The 10,407-nt window shown below is 39.4% G+C and overlaps 1 pseudogene; it reads right to left on the bottom strand.

Moving 5' to 3' along the window:
• LOC103597457 overlaps positions 1-5,535 on the bottom strand; it is a 42,315-nt pseudogene extending 36,780 nt beyond the window's left edge.
• Between the last annotated feature and the right edge of the window lie 4,872 nt (positions 5,536-10,407).

Raw genomic sequence — 10,407 nt, 5'->3', positions numbered from 1 at the left:
GTATACTGCTGTCTTCTCTAGTGCATTGCCTCTTCCAACTCCTTCTATCTGTACACCTGAAGCCCACAGTGAATTCTTTTCTTTATTGATGTGGAAAACAGATGGACCAATTTTGCTAATTGAAGATAATATTACCCCCACCCGTGTTTGTGAGTTGTTGTTATCTATATGGCCACATGACTCAGGTATCATTTATCTCATTGAAGAAGAGTTGAGTTTGTGGGACTAGGAGCAGATGGAAAAATCTTATTTTCTAATACTAATACTGGGATACTTGAGGATCTGTGTGTGACCTTAAAGGATTTTGTTTTTGTTTTTTTCTTTAGCCACTTGTGGACAAGGGTAATGTCAAACTTGATGTTTTTGTGTATCTGTAGGTGTCTTCCTATAGTCCCTTCCTATAGTCACTCAAATATAGTCATTGATTGATTGACAAATTCTTGTCTACATTGTTTTCCTCAGTTGGACCATTTCATTTCTTTTCAGTTCAACCATCTCAGAAAATTAGGTAAAATTGTATGTTATATAAAAGCCTAGTATCTGTTTAATTTCTATTTTTCCACTTTTGCTGTTTTGAGAGCCATTTTTTAAAAAGCTAATTTAATACTCTTTCATTATTTATGCAATTTCTTATCTTTTCAGAGATTTACTGTAATTTTTTGCCATAGAGTGTGTTGGTGTCTGACTCAAAAAGAGAAGAAATACTGAAATTGCAGTGCATGAGCCTTAATTTCTCATTTTCCTCAAACCAATAAATACTGCAGGCATTACCAATTATGGATAAACATGTGTCTAGATAAGATAGGACACATTTAGGAGTCATCTCCTAATAGTTCAGGGAATCGGTTACAAGGTATACTGCTGTCTTCTCTAGTGCATTGCCTCTTCCAACTCCTTCTATCTGTACACCTGAAGCCCACAGTGAATTCTTTTCTTTATTGATGTGGAAAACAGATGGACCAATTTTGCTAATTGAAGATAATATTACCCCCACCCGTGTTTGTGAGTTGTTGTTATCTATATGGCCACCTTGGTAGGGACTTATTTCCAAAGCTAGGCCAGACAGAATTTGGTCTTAAAATATATCTTTTGTTACTTTAGCCACATAAACCCTGAATGATCTAGAGATCTTGCTATCAAAATTGAATGGATTTTTGAGCTCTATTGCTATGCTTACTTGGTTGGAGATGGTGAGTTGCATTTAGTAGGTATTTAGGAAATTAATGTTTGGCTTTAGTCTTATCCAACTTTATAGACGAAGTTTAGAGTGATTTCTCTGAGGAATAGAAGCAGCTTTCTCAGTTAAGACACATTTTTTACTTTGAGTCTGTCTATCAAACTTTCCTCCTGTGGTGTTATGGTCTTTCCTAAACAGTTTCTTCCTGTAACAATTTGATATTCATCAGATGTATGATACTGTACTAATAGACATGCTCCTGGAACTTGGGGAATGGTCCTTGCCTCCATCTTCTTCTACCTTATTTGTTTGCTCGTCTTGTGTTAGGGTGACCCTAATTGGGTAGATACCTTTTCCCTCTTAATTGGGAATAGCCAAATAGTAAAATTTTTCTTCTTTCTATTATGGAGCTAGAGTGCTTGTCATATGGTATGAAGTGGACTTAGCTTTTGAAGTCACCTGGGCTCATTTGGCTAAAGGAGGACCTTGTAACTTTTTATAGCCTTTGAGCTCTGATGAACTGGATACTGTAGAGGTGACTATAATGAGGTATAAACACTATAATTTGTATTATTTGGTTAAATATTTAAAATAAATTTCATTTATGGGAAATACAAACAAAATAATCTGAATATTGCCCATGCATATTTTAAAAAATACAAACAAGTCATATTTGGGTTACTGATTTATCATTCATTCTAGAAACATCTATTGAATAACACTTATGTTTGGGCATTGTGCTATGAGCTTGGGGATGTTGGTAGGGGTGCAAAGAGGAATAAGACATGGTTCCTGCCTTTGAGGAGTTTTCAGACTAGTGGAGTGGATGGATATATAAGTACAGTACACCTGACAGAAGTACATGCATAGAATGTGTGTGAGAACAAAAGAGGAACTGAGTATTCTTCTTGGGGAAATTTGTACAGAGAAGTGACTTTTAAGGAGTATGGATATTTAAGTAATGTGCAGGGGGTGGAGAAGGAGAGTGGAAGGAGAAACATTGGTGAGAATTGCATGGTGGAAAGGAAAGAGGCAAATGTTTCAAGGAGGAAGTGCTCAATGATGTTAAATGCCACAGAGAAGTCAAGGAGGATGAATATTTTAAAATTCACCAGTTGTTTTGCCATAGGCGTCACCTTGGTGAGGGCAGTTGCAGTGGAGCCATGGGTACAGAAGCCAGAGTGTAGGGGTTTGGAGAATGAATGAGAAGACGATGGGGGGAGAGTAGGTGTGGCTTATTGTTTTAAGAAGTTTGTTGGAGAAGCAGCAGAGAGACTCTGAGGGAGAGACAGTCCAAGGAAAGGGTGCTCATGGATGTGTAAAATACTGAAAACATATTAAAGCATGGGAGACTTGAGCTTGGTGGTGGGCTGGGGAGAAGAAGCCATAGAAGGTGAGACTGGAGACTAAAAAAAAAGGATAGCAATCTGTAGATCAAAGTCTGAAAGGAAGTAGGAGAGGATATAAAATATATGTAATTAATGCGTTAGGTCATTTTGTTTTGTTTATATCTCTACTCTTTATTCTACCAGAACCCTAAAGAACAATATTATGATTATACCAAACCAGACATATAGTAGATGTCAGATCAGTAGCATAATTCCTGGCAAGCGTCTGCTGTTATGTTCAGTATAAGAAAGGTAAATTGAGAAAGAGATGAGTTAGAGGTTGTAGAATTATGTACAGAAGGGCCGGCCCGGTGGCGCACTGGATAGTGCGCCCGGCGCTCCCGCCCGAGGGTTCGGATCCCACATACAGACCGGTTCCCGCTCACTGGCTGAGCGAGGCGCGGGAGCAACACCGAGGCTTGCGATCCCGTTGCCGGTCCCCGGTCCGGTACGGGGGCAACACTGAGGGTTGCGATCCGTTGCCGGACACGGAAAAAAGACAAAAGACAAAAAAAATAAAAAAGAATTATGTACAGAAAATATGGTGAAGGGGATGGATGCAGAGCTGCTATTTGTTTCTCATCAGTATAAGAAAGGTAAATTGAGAAAGAGATGAGTTAGAGGTTGTAGAATTATGTACAGAAAATATGGTGAAGGGGATGGATGCAGAGCTGCTATTTGTTTCTCATGTAGGTGGAGCCGTTTTGGCAAAATATCCTTTGCCTTTAAGAAGACAGGTCTGATGAGGATGGAGGACTGTGGGTTCTGGTGTAATGAGACTTGAGCCCCTGAGAGGAGGAAAAAGGGAATTCATGAGGGGATTGTTGAAAGCTTGTTTAGGTTTTATTTAAGGTTTTTAGTTCAGAGAATTATGGCTATACAGTATTAAATCAATTTGGTCAAAGTATTAATTGTTAAGAAATGACATTAGAAATACCATGAAGAATGTTTCAAAGCAAGCAGAGCCCGAGAGGCTAAATACTTTCCTCCCTCTCATGTGCAGGCCTTCACAAAGGCTTTAGTGCTGAAGATGGGAATGCCACGCAAGCTTTTAGATATCTGGCTTTGGCTGAAGTCTCCTGCCACCTGTCACAAATTCACCCTTGTTTTAATGATAGCAAACTGCTTAGACTTTCCTAAGCCTCTTTCATGGCTCTCTGCTCTTTTACCGGTGGTTTTATCTGCTTTTCCCCTAAGGAACTTTTCCCTCCTTCTTCAAAACTCTCATTAATCCTCATCTCCTTCCTGAGACTTTCCCTGATGCCCCTGTGCAGTAAATCAGTCCTTCCTCTCTGTGTGTTCTCTCTCTGTGTTGGACCTGAGTTCTTACAAGGATCATAATAGCTTGTTTAGATGTCTGTCTCCCTTACAACTCTTGCACTCCCCAAGGGTGGGGCAATGCCTTACATCTTTGCGGTCCCAGCACCTAGGAGGATATGGACACATAGCGGGACAGCAGTAATGTTTGCTGAAATGAGTTGAATTGAGTTGTCCTATTTAAACAACCTTCAAAAGCCATACTTTATTTTAGATGCATTTTTGAGTTCTCAAACTCCTGTTATAGTTTATATGAGTGATAGCCTTTTTTCTTACCTTTTTAGTATCTTTATTCAGATTTTTAGATATCTGAATCTTTATTAAAAGATCTTTATTAAAAGATACTGAAAGTGTTACAAAAAGTGTTGTTACTTTATTATTAGGCCTCTTTGCATCAATGCCATCTTTAAAATATTGATGTGCTCTTCAGATGTTTAGGTATTTAAAATTTACTTTTAAAATATTCAAAAAGTTAGTGGAAAAGCAGAATTAAAGGATAATATGAATCTTCTCATGAACTTTTTGAAGTACCTTCGTATATTGGATGTTTTTAGAGACAGCATGTGATCTCTTATGTTTAAGATCTATTGTAAATGTATGTACTTGAGTGTGTTTACATTTATAGTTTCAAAAGATTTTTTATGTCATTCTTGAAAATGAAAAACCCTTAAGACAGTAGAATTGGTCATATATTTTCTATCTAGTAGAAATCCATTGCTGGGGTATTTTCCATCCATTACAGACATAGCACAGCTGTCATTTTTGTTCCAAAGATTGTTTCCAAGGGAGTCTAAGTGCTCATACTTCTTGGTTAAATTGCATATTTAATTACGTAATCCCCAAATGCATCTACATAATACAGATATTTCTATTTTCCTTATCTTTTTTTCTCAACCTCTCATGATGGTTTTTCACTGTTCCCGTTCCATTAGTTGGGGTTCACCTCTCATTTTTCAAGGGATTCAAGCACTAGGAGCACCCCAGCTGTTTGGCTTTTCCCTTCTTCATGTGGGGAGCACGTAAGGTCTATTTTTGCCCATAGCAGTCTCCATCTGAGGCACAGAGTCTGGATGCCAATATTTTGTCAGTGGTTTCTTGGAGTCAAATGGGAAGAGAGGCTGGAGGGGCTAGGGCCTCACTCTGGAGTCTGTCACCATCTACTTTACCTTCCTGTTTTCAGAGGTGCCCCCTCTATTTTACCCCCAGCTAGTCCTTGGGGTCCCTGAGTCCAGAGTTCTAATTCTAAGGTTCTGACCTGTGTACTCATGACAACCACCTGTGGAAATTTTGAAACTACTGACAACCAGCCACACCCCATACCAGTCAAAATTCGACTCAGAAGCTCTGTGTGAGACTCAGGTGTTAAAGCTCTCCAGGGGGTTCCAGTGTGCAGCTGAGCAGGGGAGTCATTGCTCAGATCGTTCCTTCTGTGACCTGCCCTCACCATCACATCTCAGACCTCCTTCTGCCCCCTTCACTATTTCCCACCCCACCACTGCAGCTGCCTTGCTGCTCACCCAGTAGGTCTGTGCACCCACCGCTGTCTGCCTGGAGTGCTCCTCCCCTCGTGATGTGCACGGCTTGCTTCTCTCTCCTTTCAGGTCTCTGCTCTGGAGCAAGAACTGCAGCACGTTTTCCACCCCTGGCAGTCATCACATCTGAGCTGTCACACGTCTACTTGCTTATGACTTCCCACCAGAACATAAGCTGTGTGAGGGCAGGACTTAGCTCTGGTCCCTTGGAGATGTCTGGGCATCCCAGGAGTTGCTCACTGGCTATCAGTTGAATGGGTTTCTTTAGAAATGATTTTCTGCTGATGTTGGAAGGAGGGTCAGTTACCTGATTGTATTGGGCAGGAGAGTGGGGAAGTGGTGTCTAACTGCTCTAAGATTTTTCAGCCAGTCTTTCTCTCTTCAGCCCTACCTGCACCCACACGTTCAGAGATACCTGGGCCTCTATTCCTAAGACTTTCTTCTGGGCTGTTCTTTTAAGGTTCACATTATGAGGGCCGCTGGGTCAATTACCTTCCCAAATTTGGCTGCTACTGTCTCTTCTCTTTGTCCTTACCAATTTATGCTTTAAAAATATGTCTTTAACAGTTATTTGGAGTTCGGTTGGGAGTACATGTAACATCTGTATTCAGTCCACTCTGTTTAAACACAAGTCAAGCTCTTTGTTAATTCCTCCTTCGTTCACTTACAGATTAATTTCTTCCGTGAATTTATTGAATACCAGCTACGTGCCAGACACTATGAATAAAACATGTAGCTCCTGCTCTCATTTAGGCTATGTCCTAGAGTTAGTAAATGGAAGAATTCTTATGAAAAGGAAGAAGAATTCTTTTTACTATTCTTATAATATTTCTGTAAGTTTGAAATTATTTAAAAATGAAAATTTTCTAAAACTGTGTCACGTAGGGACTAAATCCTAATGAGCCTTCTGTGCCATGCCAGAGATACTGAAGGCTTTGTGAACCATCAAAGACTTTAAGCAGGGAAGTGCCATGATAAGTTTTGGAATTTAGAAAGGTTAACTATGAGTGAGTGTAAACTAGGATGGGTTTGAAGCATGTAAGACTGGAGGAAGGGGGAGACCAGGTAGCAGGCTTCGCAATAATCTGGAAGTGATGAAGGCTGGTGATGAGGTGCTGAGAGTGGAGACAAACAGCTTTTCCCATAGTGCGCATTTCATCAGATTCCCCTGGACGGAAAACTCTTTCTGTGGTAACATAACCAGCCGGGAAGTGATGAAGGCTGGTGATGAGGTGCTGAGAGTGGAGACAAACAGCTTTTCCCATAGTGTGCATTTCATCAGATTCCCCTGGACGGAAAACTCTTTCTGTGGTAACATAACCAGCCTATATGCCATTAAGGAAAGTAAGTTTGTTCTTGTGGACTAAGTGTCTCTTGTGTTTGTACCAGGGACAAAGTACTAGGATTTATGACAAAATTGACATTGCAGTATACAAAAAAACCCACCAGGAAGGGTTATTGCTATTCAGGGAATAGTTCCATGTCCTGTGATTACAGACATTGCTCAGAACTGAATTCATCTTGTCTGATGGATAAAATGTTGGAATTTGTACTAATAAATTTCTTTATAGTTATCTCACCCCAAATGTTCTATTTCATTGGGTTGCATATTTCTGTTTCACTGGAAAACTTGTACTTAACTCTTGTTGCTGTGGAGAGTCTGCCCCTTCTATGCCAGGCTGATAGGTACGTACCTCAAGGATTCTCTACACATCTGTTTTAATGGAAGGGCCTTTCTATCATTTTTACTTTAAGTTTTTTTCTTTCTTTTTTTTTTTTTTCCCCTCTTTTTGTCTTTTTTCGTGACCGGCAACGAATCGCAACCCTCAGTGTCGCGCCCGTACCGGACCGGGACCGGCAACGGGATCGCAACCCTCGGTGCTGCGCCCGCACCTCGCTCAGCCAGTGAGCGGCCGGTCTGTATGTGGGATCCGAACCCTTGGTGGGAGCGCCGCTGCGCTCCCAAGTGGCACACTGTAGCAGTGCGCCACTGGGCCGGCCCCAAAGCTGTGAGCGGCCGGTCTGTATGTGGGATCCGAACCCTTGGTGGGAGCGCCGCTGCGCTCCCAAGTGGCACACTGTAGCAGTGCGCCACTGGGCCGGCCCCAAAGCTTTTTTTTCTTTTTTACAAAAGAACTTTTGGTTGAGAGTTTTTACAAGTTTATATTGACTTCTGTTCCATATGCAGGTATTGTTCTTTGTGCCTACCATTATGGAAATTATGTCCAGGGAAACTTCAGTCCAGAGAAATCCTGTTTTCCTGCTACAATTTGGAAAGTAATTGAGGAGAACTGCAGTATTGATCAATTCACTGCATGCATAGTAGTTTGCTAGCCCTGAGCTAGGTGCTGTGGGTTTCTCTGGTCTGCTCAGGGGCAGAGATCATGACCTAATCAATCTCGATATTCCCCTTTGGTTACCATTCCCCTTTGTTTGCTTGATAAATGCTTGTTGAATTGAGCAGGGGATGCAAGAGAAGTAGAAGGCTTTTCTCTGTGAGCCACGTTCAGACCTGTGTGGGGCTTTTAGGCAACTTTATTCAGTATGTTCCTATTGTGTGTTAGGTAAACATGGTAACATCAGTATTACTTGAAGATTTGGGACAAATGAAGTGATTAAAAACATTTTTAAAAAGATGTGATACAACAACACACAACATAAAATTTATCATCGTCACTATTTTTAAGCGTACAATTCAGTAGTGTTAAGTCCAGACTTTTTTATCTTGTAAACCTGAAACACTATAGCCATTAAACAACTTCCCTTTTCCCCCTTCCCCCAACCCTTGATAGGCACCATTCTAACCTTCTGTTTCCATGAATTTGACTACTTTAGATACCTCATCTAAGTGGAATCATACAGTATTTGTCTTTTTGTAACTGGCTTATTTCACTTAGCATAATATCCTCAAGGTTCATATGTGTTGTAGCATGTGTGAGTATTTCCTCCCTTTTTAAGACTGACTAATACTCTACTGTACGTATATTTTGTTTATCCATTTATCTGTCAACAGAGACTTAGGTTGCTTTCACCTCTTGGCTATTATGAATAGTGCTGCTATAAACATGACTGTGCAAATACCTTTTCAAGACCTTGCTTTCAATTTCTTTGGATATATACCCGGAGGGGATTTGCTGGATCATATGGTAGCTCTATTTTTAATTTTTGAGGAACCTCTACACTGTTTTCCATAGTGGTTACACCATTTTACAGTCCCACCAACAGTGTGCGAGGGTTCCACTTTCTTCACATCCTTGCCAACACTCAAACATTTAAATTTTTCTGTTAAAACAAATGTATTATGGTGTGGAATCTACATTTTAAATGAATCTTAAAGGTTAAAGACTTCAAATAAATTTTAATTTTGTGGCAAATCCTCTAATGAAAGGAGTACTTTTGTGGAAACTTTTGAGAAGTCCTAAATTATAAAAGAAATCTTCAGGATAGTCTAGTTGAGAAGAATTCATGCACATACATAAAGATAAAAAACTTTTTCCCAAAGAAGCATGTCACCAAGTACAGCTTCATTTAAACAGTACCATAGGTGCTGAGTAGACCTCCTGAATTATGTCGACAAATGATGACTTCCTGAAAGTGATACATTTTGAATGGGGCTTGAACAGGGACAGTAAATGTGAATTGACAGCGAGAAGAATATGCGCTAATATAAAGAAAACTGTGATCTCATAATTATACAAACATAGAGTTTTATATTGGAAGCTAATATTCATTGCTTTTTCTTCTCTGTATTTAGTAATAACCATATTGGAAATAGTAACTGTGAGTTTATTTAACGAGGACAGGCTTAATATTTTTCATACGATTTTCATTGAGATATGACAGTAAGTCTCCAAATGCCGTAATGATTTGTGTCACAGAATTCTTAGAGTGGATTTAAAAAGACTACTTGATAAACACCATTTTGTCATTTGATCTCCTAGGACTGAGTGTTTTTGATGATGGTGATTTTAGGGTAGGCTGTCCTTTTATCTATTTTTCTTTGACATGGCTAGATGGAAGAAAGAACACTTAACTATCACTTTTTCTTAACAAGAAAGCAAATGCTGAAAAACTGAAGTGTACAGATAGCTAACAAAGTGTTCTACCTTTATGAGTATTGTCTCATCCTGTGCAAATCTGTCAACCTTAATTCAAGTGATGTCTTATTTTAAATATGAATACTGAGTGTAAGAATATTGTCCCCTAAGTCTTATGTTTTTGTTTTTTTTTTTAATAGGTTTTCTCCTTTCATAGGGTATATCTTGTCCATTTTCAGTTTTTGTCTTTCCTTATGTGCTGGTGATTTAAATTATTCTGACTTTTAATTTTAATTATCTTTTGCTTAAAAGTTTTGCTTTACTTTTAATATAAACTGTACAGTTCCCAAAACTAAAACTAGGACAACCAGACAAGATTGGATATAAATTATGCTGTGACAGAGTTGTAGTGCTTTATGTATTTAGACCAGATAGCTGGTGATGGTTTCCATCACACTTGACCATATTCTTGGTTGGTAGGTTTCAGTTGCCTGTGACAGGGGGAAGGCCTTACTGTTTGTTTAACCTTGAGAGACAGAGTTGTAGTGCTTTATGTATTTAGACCAGATAGCTGGTGATGGTTTCCATCACACTTCACCATGTTCTTAGTTGGTAGGTTTCAGTTGCCTGTGACAGGGGGAAGGCCTTACTGTTTGTTTAACCTTGAGAAGTTGGATGTTGGAAAATTAATTTAACATTTAGAAATTGGCAAATGTTTCTTTGAGTGGTACAAATGTCACAAGCAAAAAACAAAACACCAAAAAGCAAATCAGTTTCGATTTAGCCATGTGTGAATTAAATCTCGTCATATTTTACTACAAATCACTGTTGAGAGAAATTAAAGAGGACACAAAAAGATGGAAAGATATCCCATGCTCTTGGATTGGAAGAATTAACATTGTGAAAATGTCCATACTACCCAAAGTGATCTACAGATTCAATGCAATCCCCATCAA

This window comes from Galeopterus variegatus, unplaced genomic scaffold (genome assembly GCF_000696425.1).
Source record: "Galeopterus variegatus unplaced genomic scaffold, G_variegatus-3.0.2 Scaffold2319, whole genome shotgun sequence".
Classification (NCBI taxonomy): Eukaryota; Metazoa; Chordata; class Mammalia; order Dermoptera; family Cynocephalidae; genus Galeopterus; species Galeopterus variegatus.
This window is presented reverse-complemented; position numbering and strand designations above follow the sequence as displayed.